The sequence below is a fragment of the Anas acuta genome, chromosome Z (genome assembly GCF_963932015.1).
Source record: "Anas acuta chromosome Z, bAnaAcu1.1, whole genome shotgun sequence".
Classification (NCBI taxonomy): domain Eukaryota; kingdom Metazoa; phylum Chordata; class Aves; order Anseriformes; family Anatidae; genus Anas; species Anas acuta.
In genome coordinates this window covers 39374432-39390687 of record NC_089017.1, presented here as the reverse complement: position 1 = coordinate 39390687, position 16256 = coordinate 39374432, and the positions used below count along the sequence as shown (strand labels likewise).

The window sequence follows — 16256 nt, the reverse complement described above, 5'->3', positions numbered from 1 at the left end:
GAAGAGCCACAAGACAGAATTAATTATCTCTTCTATGCAAGTGTACAATCCAAGTAATAAAAAGGCTTAAATATAATACTGTACCAAGATTAAATTCATGTTAAAAGCATGTTATATATAAAACCATGCAGCAAGGTTCAGTTAAGTGGAACATAGTTTTGCCACCATCATTTTCCAGGACTACATTTTAAACACCTTTCAAAGAGTTTAAAATCTGTCTACACTCAAAAATCTAGGCTGTTCTACCAAATGCACATAGACGGAAACAGTTATTAACATAATGTAATGAAAAATACAGAGTTTTTAAAAACAATCACAGTCGAAAAATTTTTATCTTTAAGTAGTGTGAATAACATGACTTTGAAATGACTTTAAATTTCTGACTTTGTTCTTCAACACTCCTGTGGATTAAAAGTCATCTTACACTCCAGCAAGGCTTCCGCAGTTGTAGGCAGTGACCAGGCTGATGTTTTTTACTCTATTACTGGAACAGCACTGATCTAAAGGAAAAGAATTACGTTCAATAAAGCCCTCCCACCCTCCTGCTCTTTCTGTTTTACCCTGTGGTCTTACTATCTTTTGTAAGATGGGGCACATAACAACAATCACTTTGTATAAAATAAAATGTCAGCAGTTTTATAGTTTTAAAAACCAAGTCAAAATTGTGTTCATATCAAGTCACCATGAGCAAGCCTTTTTCTGAATGACAGATTTACCAAGAACACTGAGAGTGGAAGCCAGGAATGAAAAAAAAGAATTGAACTTAAATATCTTCTGCTTTGTTAAATAAGGTATTTGGACATACTTTCCCTGTCATCCTAATCCTTGCTAACTTTATGTCTCAAGAAAGTTTTACAGTCATATGTGATTAGAGAATAACCCCATTAACATGATTAACAAGTAATAAATGCTCAGAGGTCCTGGAAGAGTCCTTTTGGGTAGCTGGAATCTCCTCCCAGCTTACCTGTTACATGACACAGTTTGAACACAGCTTCTGAATTAAACAAAATGCTGCGTGAAGTTGTGGCTGAAGGGAATTTGCACTCACAGCTTCTAAGACACTGCAGAATTAAAGAGCAACACGTGGTGGGGGATAAAAGCTGTCTCTGAAAGGTTTTTGCTGACTAAATAACAGCTGTTAAGACTCCTGCATGGGGAACCAGTGCTAAATCCACAAAAGCAAATGGTGTTCCAAGCTTCAACTCGTTTTGTCATAGATGCCCACGCATCTATAATATGGGCCTTTAAAACCCTACCCAGCTGCTGCTTTTCCCTGGAGACACTGAACGCATCACCAGTAAATCTTCCCAGGCAAGCCAGCTCCCTTCCAGGACATTTTTCATAGCACCAAACAGCTCCCTGCCTGGAACAAACCTTAGAAATTTAGTCTCAAAAATTAAGCATATCCCTCTCTCATCTGCAGCTTGAGTTAGCCAAGCAGAACAGGAAACATTGAAAAGGTTGTCTATCTTCATTGGAACCACTTTATCCTACCTACGCAGCACCTGATGTCAACTATTTAAGAAGAAATAAAATTTTCTGTATGTATTCTTGGCACATATAGAATAGGCAAGGAAGAGAGAAAGGGACTGCGGTGTTCTGCTGTGATCATTGCGCTTCTACGCCTTGTGGCCCAGCACGTGAGAACATCCAACAAACAAATTACGAAGTCTTCTGAGATAGGGCTCTCTTCATACCTCCTGGTGAAGCTGTTTTTTCCCCACATGTAATTATTAAAGCATTAATAATTACAGGATCCTACAGGAGATAATCAGAGGCCCTTGGGTGCCGAAATTTCTAAGTACTTTCAATAACAACCCCGTCACCTGGCTTGCAGAGTGCAAACGCTCCCTTTTGTGATTGTTACCATAACACCTGCACGGAGAACAGAGCAGGAGTTATCGGTGTGGATGTACTCACATGCTTCTGCTCACTCACATACTAACATAGTGCACGTCTGCCTTACATTTTTGTCATTGCCTGATTATCTGAATTCCCACTGTTTTGCAAAACAAAGAACAATTAAGCTGTATCCTTTCCTTAATCACCCCTTCCTCCACAGGGTTCCCACTCCTGGCAGTACACCTCCTCTCAAAGAGTTTGAAAGAGAAGCATTGATTTGTTGAGTGAGGTTTAGTACAGCGCACACTTTTCTTTCTCTCTCTTTTCTCTTTCTTTCTTTCTCAGGGTCATTACAAACCCTGGCACAGTCCCAGACCTGAAGTGCTGGAGGCCCTCCAGCTGGGGCAGGAGCAGCGTGTCTGTTATCCTCAGATTACACGTTTGCCTCCTGCTTCCCAAAAAGCCCCGAATGCCGTCACGGCGCGGCGAGCTGCAGGAGAACCAGCCGCTGCCGAGGCACCCATAAAAACCAGCTGTGGGGGCAGCCAGACCCCAGCTTCCCGGTGACCTGCAGGGCAGCTGTGGGCACCAAGACTGTCCCAGCATGTGGCAGGGGCTCGGTGTGACCTGCTCGGCCCTGCCACCGGAGCCTCAAGGGTGGCCTGAGCGGGCACGGCCTGGCTGATGTCTCGCGGGGCCTGTATGGTGCGTGGGCCACCACGTATTTTTTATTTTTTCTGGTACAATCCAAGCCCTAGGCTCAAACCGCACAGCTGAGAACTTTATTCATATAAGAGGAAGACATAAAAAAAAATAAATTTGGTTCCCAGTGTCTCTTCCAGCGCTCGGAGCATGAGACACCCCACAGCTCTGCAGCGTAATGCATGTGTCATGCAACCTGGCCCTCTAACAAACCCCTATCAAAAGGCAATGTTGAAAGCTAAGTAGCTTGTGGTAGGACCAAGCTAACCGTACCGCATCCTGTATACGCTCTTGTTGGCTTTTCCTTTCCTCCCAGGAGCAAAAACTCAGTGGTGAAAATAAGAATTCATTAATCTCCTCCAAGTGCCCCCTCTGCACACTTCCCAGTGCTCTCCCGCACGGTGCAGAGATGCACGCCGTATGTCCCTTTGGCTGGCTCCTCGGCACCAGACGGACCCAAAAAGCAATTCGCAGCCATCCTTCCCCCTGCTGCTGGCAGAAAGCACACACCTGCAGCCGCCCGCCCATCCTCTTGCAGGTCCAGCAGCTGCAGGACATACGTGCCAATGCTGGAAATGCCGCTGGTTTTCCCAGCCTCAGACTGATGAGCCCGCCCAGGCAAGAGTAGAGGTGGCAGGGGCCTTTTGTGGCACCTCCAGTCCCTGACCCACTCCTCGTCTCTTTCCTCCCATCCAGCTTTCACCACTGATGCTGATATTTGAGCAACCACCTTCTCGAGTTAAACGGGGATCGCTTTTCTTTGAGGTTTGCGAGACACCACACATCCGAGCAGTGCATTTCTGAGCCACGCCTCAGCGGCAGGAAGACACCCAGACAGCCACTTGCGCAGGTGTGATGATTGAAAACCACTAATAGGTTTCCACAAATACCAGCCGCATCAAGATCTATGTGTTGGCTAACATCTAGGTGAAGTATCTTGAAGGGCTGCTACTGTTATAACGTACACAACCTCCAGTTTAGAAGCTTATACAAAGAACTTAAGTGTTCTCACTTTTATCTTTTAATTTGACTTCTGGAAGAATACACATCAGTGCACAACATTATGAAGAACTCAAACATCACCTGCATTTTGACAGTGAAATGGGAAATGTTTAGAAAACAAAGTGACACCACCCTGGTCTATTTTCAGAGAGTAAATTGCTACATGAGAAGACTTCAACTGAACTAAGTACTTACATAAATTACATAATAAATTATATTAATATATATTAATATCCAGCTCTGAGACAGTCCTTTCATTTTAACAATCTGGGCCATGATCTTTTGGTAAATGCTGCTTGAGTATATCATATCAGGCATCAAACACATGCCTCGACTTGCAAAAGAAAAGCTACTAATAACCAAATCTGAGAAACTGTAATTTTAAACTATTTTAAACAGGTCTTAAATTATATATTTTTTTCTTTTCTGACCCAGGTGATTAATTACATTGCCTAATCTGTTTTATTCTCCTGTGCCTCATACAAACAATCAAGGAAGCCTAAAACAAACACCCTCACAGAAAGCTCCGTATGTTCTATTGTAGTAATCTAGCTTGTTAAAGTTCTCAATAATATGTATGCAAGCAAAATAAATATTTTACGGAGAAGACGAGAGGAGGAGAGGAGGGTTTTATATTAAGCTTTTGGTCTGCAGAATGAGAGACTAGCTTCAGGGAAAATGAGTACATTTTGCTAATAGCTGGATCCAATTTAACAGGCGCCATGAGACAACAAATCTAAATCACAGAACAAAAGCAACTTACTTAGAGATCCTAGTAAACAGGCTAATGTGAAATACATTAAGAGCTATTGAACACCAAAACGGAATCTTTATTAAAGGTAGGAGGCATTTGTGATCTTTATAAAGCGTGAGTTCAGACTTGATTGGAAAAAAAAAATGTATTTGAACAACCAGAATCACAAATGTTAAACAGATCTCAGTTGCCAGACTCCAGGCTAATCTGGAGAAGAAAAAGACAATGAAACTTTTTCAAATAATGATGCCTTCCTACTATAGATTAGTTTTAATTAACAAAAAGGAAGCTGGTATCTCCAGAGCACCAGAAAACTGTTCTGTTCTATCTGAAAGTATTTATCTCCAGTCTCTTTCTATACACACACAAATTGGATTTAAATATTAGATCATTTTCAGACAATTAAGGAACAATGCCACATGTTACTGGGCAATATTTGGACTAAAAAGTCTTTTACAATTGGCTAACATGGACAAATTACAGTTTAAAAACTGCAAATTTTACAACCTTATTGTGGCAAAGTGGCTTTAATGACTTTTTTTTCCCCCGCTGCCTTTGCAACAGCAAACATTTAAGAACAGCTGAAATAGTTACTCTTTAACACACCAGAGAGGTTGCATCAGTGACTTTTCATTCTATATAATCTGCTTTTCACATGAGCATTCCTATACTCTAAACCACAGTACAAGCATGCTTTAGCATGTAAATTTGGTTTCATGAACATTTACCAAGTAAGATGATCAGGGATGCTCAATGAGCTCGAAAGGAGCAACGGAACAGCCATGTGTGTTACAACTTTGCTGACAGAGTATCAGATTGGCAATCTAGAAAAAATGTACTCAATAGCCAAAAACCTACTGAATGCAAGCAGAACAGATTCATCACTCTGACAAGAGGTCTGTAATTGGGATTATTGTATATGCCAAGGGTTTGTCAGGAAGAGTCCGAGCAAAGAAGCTGTCCAAAAAATTCGGTAGTCTTCATTGCATAATTACTTCTCAGGCAGTAAATGGTAATACTCCTTCTGACAACACTGCAGGGCCAAGGAAACCAAGGCCAGATAGAGAACCACTGCAGCAGGCATCTTTGATAGCAAACCTTTTTCCTGAGACCCTCATAGTGCCAAGACTTAATGCTGTGTACTGTAATGTGCTCTCCCAGTACTAAACACATCATTTTCCAGCACTGTGGGCAAAACTATGGTAACACCTTAAATGTTAATGTGGCTCTTGCTAGCCTTACTTGTGCTGCTTTTCAATCCATGTGCTGGGAAGAATCCACGTTCAGGGGGAGCAGGGCTGGCAGGACCCAGGCCTGATCGATTCAGGGATCCCCACCACGCTTTACATTGGACAGTGATTGCACAGGTAGCTCCAGGACCATTACTGCCACCTTGGACAACATCCTATTCCTCTTTCTGTTCCCCAGCACAAGTATTTTAGCCCATGCGCAGCCCAGCATACAGGAATATGGTCATTCAGGAAACCTTAAGCTAATGAAAGGCTGAGCTAATCAAAATGATGTTTGTCAGGAGATACTTGTCATTTTAAGAAGAACTATGTAGAGGTCAAAATACTTTAAAACCTGAAGTAATGAACTGGCTGTAAAAAAATTACTTAAAACATAGTTTTAACAGAATACCAAACTAGATTTTGGTAACATTGGTAACAATATCATACTTCCTTAGTTCATTTTGCTCCTTCTGATTGTTGTTTCTGCATAAATGAAGTAATTGCATGCTATGATGGGTGTTCGTGTGACAGGGGAGAAGCACTCCAAGTCCTGCCTCTCCTTAGCTCTTGCAGCAGCACTGACAGAGGCGGAGCTTCATGCAGTAACTGCCTCCATTTAATATGCGAGAAGAAAGGGCTGTATGATCTAGCTTTTTTTTTTTTCCAAGAGAAAAGAAAGAAAAGAAAAAAGGCAACAAGTTCTGCATTCTGGCCAATTGCAGGCCATGGGACAACTGGTGGCATTTGGAGCTGCCACTGCCCCAGCACACCCAAAAGCCACGCAGTGTGTTCCCACAGCTTCTGCAAGCCTTAGCTACCAACAGGCGTGGGCTTGAAACTTCTCCCCTTTACAAATCTGATTTATGGGCATACATTTCCTTCCTGTCCCTTCACCTTCCGTCCAACTGCAGGCTACCGAACCACTCCTCTGTGACAAATCCCAGTGACTTTCCCGAACTTACTGCAGTCCCTAGGCCTTGCTGAAGAGCAACCAGGCAGGTCCCTCTTGTCTGAGTCCCCCACGCTGCTAACACACGATCCTGCTTCCAAATAAAACATATGCTAATCCACAACCAGCGCAGGAACTCTTTCCCACATAAACATACGGAAGCCTAGGAATCACAAAACACACTGCTTAGGAATGCCCAAGCAGAGCGGAGGACATCGCTGCTGCTTTCTCTGATCGGAAAGGCATAGTGACTGGGGAGTTGCATCCCAGGACAAGGCTCTATGAAGTGCATGCCAAGAGCTTGTTTAGAAAAAAACAAATACCCTTTTCTACCCCATCTCCAGTTCACAAAAAAAGAGCTCCCAATTAGAGACCACTCTTCTCCCTATGTGGGCCACATCCGTGATCAATGACATCTGTGTTCGTAGAAGTTTTCCAAAAGAAGGCAGAAAATGTGAGAAATTAAGCAGCCATGTCTAATCCTTCTTAAAAGGTGGCTCCGGCTGTGTCTCTCTCCTCAAGTCAAAGCGCTCGTCATGAACCAGTGACCATGGTAAGACACAATGCTGACATCCCATGTGCTCCTCTGCCTGCCTCTCCTCTCTCCCATTTAGGAGACAGCTCAAACACAACAGTAGCTGGCCTCAAGTCTTCCTCCTCCTTCTACTGTGGGCCAATAACGTGATGATAGGACAACAATCTATAGTGAGGTTATATGAGGAAAAGGGAAAAACAGCGTGCACCAGCACCAAGTTAGCATTCACAGCGCCTGCTGGAAGAGCTCATCCCCACTGCGCCTGAAGGCTTTTCCACTGCGTTTCCATTTAGGCTGCCATGATCTCTCTTCTAGGAAGAGTAGCTCCTATATCGTAATGCCATGTGAGGTAAGGATGTGTTTAACACAGCATGTGAAACCATTTAGTTTGAAAAACAAAGGTTTTTAAAAATAAGCCTTAATTAAAAACATAAATACACTACTTACACTGGAACCACGCGCTTCCCCTTGCCCCTGCCTTTTTTTAGCCTTGCATGTTCAGCAGGCTGTACTGTTAGTGCGTTTCACAGCTTGCAGCAAGATGGGAGATGGCAGAAGCGATGTCATCAGCTGCCTCTTTAACTACTCCACCGGAGATGCGTGTCGATCTGGGCTTTGCTGTGGTGCTGCTTGCTTTCAGGCTGCCTTCTGCCCCGCTGCAGAACAAAGGAGCTCTGCCCTCCCAAACCGCCCTGCGCGCGCGGTGCTGGGGATGCCCTGCCCCATGGCAGGCCTCCGCACCACCGCAGGCCCCAGCACCACCACCTGCAGCACCGGCCCCACGTGTGGTGGTGGGGACAGCAGCACAGTACCCTGAGGTACAGGGTATGGGCCCTGGAGGAGAGGGAAGGAAGGGCAGGTCCCAGCCTCAGGCCACAAAAGGCCGCAGGGACAAGGTCTGTCAGGGAGGTGAGACAGGCTTGGGAACATATGTTATGTCCAAACTGGCCCCTCACCCAAAATGTAAGACCACAACTGCCTCTCTGTCTGATGCACAAACCCCATCCAAATTCCCTCTGACACCTTGACCAAAATGCTTAGCGACAATAGTGGCTATAATACCTCTGGTATCACCATGATCTTGTTTCTGCATCAAGATCACAAGTGGTTCAAATACTGCCCATCACCCCCGTTTCCAAACCCAGTATGTCTAGAGTTCCTACCCGTACAGTGTTTGCATATATATTTCAACACAAGCTATTTATAAATGCAAATAAAAGCATGCTGGGCTTATAAAACCAAATGTTGTAGTGGGAAAAAGCACATAAACACTCATACATCTGAAGCAGAACCCCAGCCCTGCAGAGTTTGATGTTGAGCACAAGAACCTTCTGTTACCAATTATAACTGAGTCGTAACTCCCGTTCAGCAAAAGGCAAGGCTGCTGCAAGAATCAGCACAACAGCGAGCTGCACCCTCAGCTTGTGCCCCTCTCTCCTCTACTTCTGCCTCCTCCCTCTCATATCTAGAGGCAAAAAAAAACAGTGCCTTCCTTTTATCTTTGGTCTCCACAGCGACTGTGGTCCAAACATTTGTCATTTCCAGGCAAGATGACTGTCACAGACAGGATCTGGAGCTGCATGTGCGAATGAGGCACAAATTCCAGGCAGTGAATAATGTGGCCGCCTGGCTTCTCCATGGCTTCGGCCACAGCCAACCCATCCACCCTGTGCTCACATCCTTCCAGTTTTGCATAGTTTAAAACTTTGGTTCTAATTTTCAAAACAATTAAACATGAGGTTTTGACACTAAAGACCTTTCACATCACTCATACTCATCCCTCTCCCAAATCCCAGAAAATACTCTCAAGAGAAATATATGTTGATTGCATATGCTCAGAAAAAACATGCTGCTGAAATGGGAACACAGACTCTACTCTGCGTTTTAGATTTTTGAGTCATCCTCTCTCCTCTCAGTTCCCAAGAACACAATCACCCTTGCTGCCCAGGGCAATGCTTACCCCACCTGGAACGCAGCAGGACGCCCCTCCAGGACCCTGCAACCCCAAAGGCATTTAAATTGCACAGAGTTCAAAAGAGGACAGCAGGATTTTACTCACACAAATATATTTAAGTCAGTGACTCAGCAGTGTGACCAGATCTGTGTGGCTAAGGTAGGGACGCCAGAACCAGCAAGGGTTAGCAATTTCAGACTGCCCCATTTCTTGTGCTATATAGACCTTGCATGTTTATGGCGTGCCATTTTTCTTTTCCTGCTCTGTGGTCTCCGCCAGGGGTAATCTGCATTTGCAGTCAACCTCTATGCAGGCAGAAGTACTAGATGAACTGTTTGGATGTAGGATCAAAATTGGTTTATTTTTAAATATGAAGTATCTTGTTCACAGTTGCAAAATGCAACATACAAGCACAAATATGTCTACAGCTTCATAATGAAACAACTGGGGAAAACTACTACCGATAGCTAAGAGGTATTGTTAGTTTTTTTTTGTTTGTTTTTTTGTTTTTTTAAGTGCATCCTCCTCAACATCCTGGCAGCTAACATACATACACAACCTTTTAAATTTCAGGACAAGGTTCATATTACAGTGCTAGGCTTATATTGCCTTACACAGAATTACTGTATAACATTACAAATAAAGCAGTTGTACCCAATTCAGAACACCTTTGAGATTGACTTCAGAAGTCCAGAGGCCTCCACCACAAGATCCTCCTTTCCAGAATAAAGAAAAGCAAGAACTATTTCCAATCCCTCCCTCTGCAGATTCTTTGCATAAATAGCAGTAGAATTAGTGGTGGTAGCAGCAGTAGTAATAAACAAAATTAAGTACATGGTTCCTTCCTACCATCGAGTATCAAAAAGTTGTTGGGTCACCTAATGAGGATGAAATTAAGTGCTAAAACCAGCTAGAAAAATAAGGGAGGATAAGTGAACGGCACCAGCACAAGACAGAGGCTTGGAAGCTCCTGCGAATGCCACCCAGCAGCAAGTGAGATCACTTGGAAGAGGCGTGCTGCTGCTGGCTCTTGGAGGGCTCGGGATAAGGAGTGCTGACTGGTAAAAAGCTATTTTGAGTGTTCCATAAATCTTGTGCTCTGACTGTGCCCTTCAGAGACCTAATGCTGATTGAGGGGTTTTCGGTTCTTCTCAAGTGGTTTGAAAAGTCCCCGTACTTTACATGTAGCATCAAAACTAACCCCAATCATGGCAATTTGAGACTATCCTTTGATCAGTCTTACAAATTCATCCCAACATATCCGCTCCATTATGACAGGCACACAAACCAGTGTCAGCCCCAGGGGACAACTCCCCCTGTTGTTACTGGAAATGTTTTTTTTCTTCATTCTGTTCCAATTGTTTTGGTCTCACACTGCATTTTGGGACTCACCTTTGGAAAGCAAGTACCATGGCCTAGAAGCTGCTTTTTAACTGGAAAGAAACAGACAGAGGGGAGGAAGAGAGAGAGAGAGAGAGAGAGAGAGAGAGAGAGAGAAGGAAGAGAGAAAAATACCAATACTACCTGTCTGAAGAGCCTGCAAACTGCACTTAGATGCAACATAAGTAAGAACTGTAACAGGATGAAGATTGAAAACAATAGGGACCACAGAGGACTTTCTGACGAGTGGCTGCTGCTTCAGTCAATGCATTTGCTTTGTATGAGATGGGGATAGCCTAGTGTACTCTGACCTTATTCTGTTTACTAGTAAAAATGGGAAAGTTTTCCAATGACCGTTAAGAAATTCTTTGCTAGGTATTTGCCAGGAAAAGTATGAGGAGAAGAGCAGTGTAAAATTTAATATTTATGTGACGATGAGTGTGAATAGCAGCAGACTTGACTAGTACAGAGATCTCACTTCATAAAAACTCATATTTCTTCTTTCTCTTCTATTTAATGAACATACCTCCTCAGAAACGGCTTGGTGTGAAAGCCTCAAATCTGATTTATTTCAGAAACAAATCTGGCAGACAGGATGACTGCTCTATGGGGCTTTTACTAAGTTCCTAGTTCCTAAATACCGAACTGGTAAGTGAAAATAAAACATTCTTCAATGTAATCATATCTATCTAGATAAGCTCTTAATAGCACTCTGAAGAAGGAAGAAAGAAAAAGGCAGATGAAATTTATTTTGCATCACTGATAAATTTTCACAGCAGCTTTGTAGATCCTATAAAACATGCTCTCATGTACACAATAAGGTATCTCCTCCTGACTTGAGTTGAAACTGAATAACGAGCTGTATGTTTACATGTGAGAAACCATCTGCATAAACTATGTGCAGAAACTATTTCTACTTCTGCAGAGACAAGAAATTATTGTACTCACTTGTCTTTTTCTTGTTCTTTAAAATGGTCACCTGTTTACGCTGTTGTCTCTCATGTAGTGAACTGGTGGTTCACACTAACACTGACATAGGTTAAGGGGAAGGATCACATAAATACAGGCATCTCAATGTTCAGCTGTAACAACACTCTCTGAAACATTCCTGCATATTGCTTTATGGCCTAGTCTATAAGGACTGCCAAGCCTAAGGAGGTATTTGCAACAAACTGCAAATTTTACTCAGAAGCTGGAGATCGCTCCTTAACCCCTGCCCCAAGTGCATTTGGTGTGGAAGGACCAGCCAGTGGCTTCGCTGAAAGGAAAGCTCACCAAGAGCCTTTTCTGCTGTCTCACATGGACTGACCTTCTCTGACCAGCTCCCTTTTCCCATCCAATTTTACACGGCACTCTACAGAGCTTTCTTCCGTGAGGGTGCCTTCTAACAATGCTCAGTGACAACCTGCAGGACCACTGAGTTGTACAGTACGGGAATGTGCTCAGCTTAATCCAGTGACCACCAGATGGGAAGCAGCAAGACAGATATTGCATTGTAATTCACTTGTACTTATGTGCCTGCCAGTGTTTCACGGGCTAGGAAAGATCAATGAAAAGAAGTTATTTTGTCCTAAACCCAACTCTTGCTACTTTAAGGACGCCAAGCACCTTATATGGTTTGTATTAGCATGAATGGATTTCTGTCAGTGAAATAAGATGCCACCACTTTATAGCTTTGGTCTCATAGGCAGACCTCAGGCACAATGAAGTAGTTGTGTGAGAATGGCTTTATGCCACCCACATGACTTGTGATATTATGATCTTAACTCATTTTACTCACATTTTCTGCAAAAACAGTTACAGCCTCTCCCCTTTTCCTCTCCCCCAAATATACCACATTATGATCCTGAATACAGGGAAAGCATTATGTAAGTGAAGAGCATTTCAGCCAATTTGCTGAGACAAGAAAAACTAACAAAGCAACTTTCCATATGCTGCGCAGGCAAGACATTTGTAAGAAAGTGATGCCTGCAGTAGGAAAGAAAGAAAACTAACTCTATGGTGAAAGTTCTTGGGAAATACATGATAAATCTTTCTGCTTCATCTACATTCTGTATTTTCTATCACTTGTTCCTACATAATTCATCAGCAAGTACAAAACACTTGCAGAAATATTGCCAAGTCTTAAATAGGACTGAAAGAGTCGCATACATCCCCTGCCCTTCTCCCATGTAATTAGCAACCTTTTTCTTATCATCTTTGTTACTGTTCTGTAGGCCGTTTACACATCCTGTAATCTGGTGTACACATGTTATAGGCCTCTTCCCCTTCAAATGAAGATGTTAGAACACAAATAATGGAAATAATTGTAGTGCTTTTCCGGACATGCTCCTGAGCAGTCTGCTCTAGGTGCCCCTTCTTGGGCTGGGGGCTGGTCCAGATGGCCACCGGAGGTCCCTTCCAGCCTCAACCACTCTGTGATCCTGTGGTTGCTAGTTAACAGACTCATCAATTGCTATCCAGAGCTGTCAGTGGTGCCTGCCTTTAGGCACTTGTAACTAACTGATTCCAGTTTTTTAAGCGGAAGTCCTCAACAGCCTATGCTCAAACATTTAAAGTTTGTATCAAAAGAGGTGTCACCAAACTTAAGACGACTTAAATACTAACAACAGACACTTCCCAAGTAAATCCAATCTATGTTCTGTCAGAAGCTAGATATCAAGTTAACTATGTGAACAAAACGGCCACCTCAGGAAGAAAAAAATAAAGGAAAAAAAAAAAAAACAACAAAAAAAACACCCTCTGACTGGCCTTCAATTTGCTTATCCTGCTATGCTGTCTGATGGCAGCTGTAGTTGCTTTGTAACGTACCCCAGCTCTCCTCAATCAGCTGAACTTCCAGCTGGACTTTGTCACTTTTGACTCCCTGCAGCCAACTTCTGTAATGCTTCTCTTTGTACACAGAGCTGCGGGAGAGTGCCATGGAGATACAGGCCACGTATGTAGCATGGGGGAGCATAGCAAGAGAAAAGGGAACAAAGAAAGAAAACTGACTCAACCTTTCTTCTGTGCAATTGCCACCCACTTGTCTGACAAGGTCTGAGCCTTGATGGGCTCAGAACACCGACAGGTGAAGGAAAAATGCCTTTGAACTTTGAAAACTCTCTACCTCCTACTCTTCTCTGAAGCTATGTATGTGTGGTGAGAGACCTCACAGGAGAGAGGGCAGTGACTATGTTGAGCTGCTGAGGAAATCCCAGTAAGCATATATCTTGGGCTTTCCTTGAAGAGAGCTCAACAATTAAATTCCAGGCAAAGGCTGACTCACACCTCTCTCCTCTCCTGGCTGGTACAAAGAGCTCAGAACAGGGCAGATAACCTGCTGCAAACTATCCTCTCCTTCCTGAGGTGAGGTGTAGCCTTTACATTGGTAAGACTGGACATGCAAGTAGCAACAAGCAGTCAGGAACACCAAATACTGCTGCTGGCAATCTTCACTGAATGAGCCCAAACCTGCATGCCACTGTGTGCAAGTGCGGACATGGCCAGGTGCACGCAGTCTTAGGACAAGAGTGTTGAACTGTGAAGTTGAAATAAAGACGTTTCAGAAATACAGATATAAAAAGCTTTTAGAAACAGGAACCAAGATGTTCTACACAGTACCTGTGCAGGACAAAAAGACAACCCCAGAAATTAGTTCTCTTGCAGCATTTATGAAATTCAAGGAAAGGGCATCTCATCACTGGGCTACACAGAGCTCTAGATGAGCGAGCTGTAAAATAACTCAAAGGAAAAGCAAGCCTAATGCATGTGTACCTCACTGCTCATCAACCAGGCTCAGTACAGCTCTTTCCCAGCACTTTCCTGGTTCTAGCTTCGGTGTGGTACTCCAGTAGCCGTGTGTTACAAGAGCAGAGTGTTTGCACAGAACATTCCCCTCCTTTGACAATCGGCAGAGGAAAGGGGAATGAATATTCTGTGTTTACTCAATTCTCACTCACAAGGGATATCTCTACCAGGCAACAGTTTTTTTTAGAGAGAGTAGTCCTCTCTACTCCTCCCAACACACTTATTTGACAAAGTGAGATTATTCAAACCCTTGATTTTTTTTCTTCTTAGTACTAACAAGCCTGGAACATTCTTGATATTGCAAGAGTAACCAGCTCTACATGCAGAGACTATTCTTCATATCCCCTCTGATGCTGTAAGAAAATCTTTTAGCTGTCTACAATACCTACAGGAAAAACCTTCCAACTCCCAATAGTGCAGATAATATTTTACATGCAATATTTATGACAAGACTTTGTTTAAAATACAAATTAACATACTTTGTGTACAACTACTCTCACATATTACTGTCCATATCATTGCTACCAGAAGATTAATGTGAGCGTAAACGTTACTCATCAAATACAAGAAAACTAGTTATTAAAGCTAAAGTTACTTCTTCACTTTCTGTTGTGGGGTGGAACACAACTGACAACCTTACTTACAAAAATTCCTGAATAAAATCTCTGACATGGAGGGTTGTTTTTTCTACTGGCCAGCAAGCGATTTTTTTATGCTTGTATTTCTAATGATCCATTTCTGATGTCCAGGTACTAAAAACATTTGAAATACAGTAACACAACAGGATCCCTATAACTAATTAATGTCTTCGCTAACCAAGTTTAGACAAGAGCAGCTCAGCTAGAAGCTTGGACTACGGTTCCTTGTCCCTGGGTCATTATACAAGGAAAATCCCCTGTGCACATACTGGAGTCAGAGGCATGAATAGTCCTTCCCTCAGGTATGCAGGGTGTGTAAGCTAACATTCCCTTTAAAGGACTGTAGGTGTCTGTGATCCAATGACTAGTAAAATGCTAATCGTAATGTTATCTTAGTTGTACTTCTGAAGATCTGCTAAGCCCTTGGCTTCACCTTGTAAAATGAAATTGAGATTATGCTCCTTTCACTGAGGCCATAATTTATATATTTTTTTAAAGAAACACTTCTGAGAGCGCACTTGTGTACTTTTATATGACATCGCAAATAAGAAACCATGCATGAAAGTGGATGGAAAGGAAAAACCTAAGAAACCCAAACTTGTGGCCTTGTGTTCACAATTCGTTGGCATGAAGCAGCAACACCACAGCTATTACTTTGATGTACTTCTCTATTTATTTCTCTTCCCATTATAGAACCCCTGACATTTCCCTGGTATTCATATGTGATTAAAATATATTCTAATACCTATAAATAGAAATGTTGGTTCAAGTACTAATTAAAAACAAGTCTAGCATTTGGAAATTCCTATCAATAGAAAAAGTAAAAAGGTGCAGTAAACAGTGACTGCCTTTTTCTAGAAAAAGCTAGACCTCTGTTCAATCAAACTTTCTATTAGTATTTGGAATTCTAGGTGTTTGTAAGTATCTGCTCAGCAATTCAGCAATTTTAGCATAAGAGTAACAAGAGAGACTTTGCCCTTTTCTTCAATTTTAATTATTCCCATAAAATTCCAATTACAACAGGGTAGGTCACGCACACTGACTTTCCACATACTTCACAGTAGCTTTTAATTAAACAGGAGTTGAATGTCATGTTAAGTTTACCATGCTTCCTCATTGTACATTAGTTTGGTTATATGCTCCTTAATAGCTAGCTTTTTTTTTTTTTATGTATAAAACCTACACATCTTTTATTTTCATGATTGGTTTTATGTTTTTATCTTCCCTCCCGAGTACCTGAAGCAAACACATTCATTGCAAGAATGCTTTTAAGCAACTAGTTTTGCTGCTTCAATTGTCACAACACTCCCAGCCAGAGACACCTATGTGACTCTACAAAATGACCAGCTTTGTATGTGGTAATAAGGATATATTGGTTTGTCCCCCCAAGATGTTAAGCTTTTTGGAGCAGGGATACTAGCCTCATGTGTGGCTGTGCTGGGTAAGGTACTTGTACAGTGTTCTATAAAATCCCAGTGA

At 42.5% G+C, this 16256-nt stretch overlaps 1 protein-coding gene across 10 annotated transcripts in view; it reads right to left on the bottom strand.

Moving 5' to 3' along the window:
- The window catches only part of AOPEP (aminopeptidase O (putative)), a 199733-nt gene that overhangs the window by 7148 nt on the left and 176329 nt on the right, over window positions 1–16256 (bottom strand). The window lies entirely within an intron of this gene.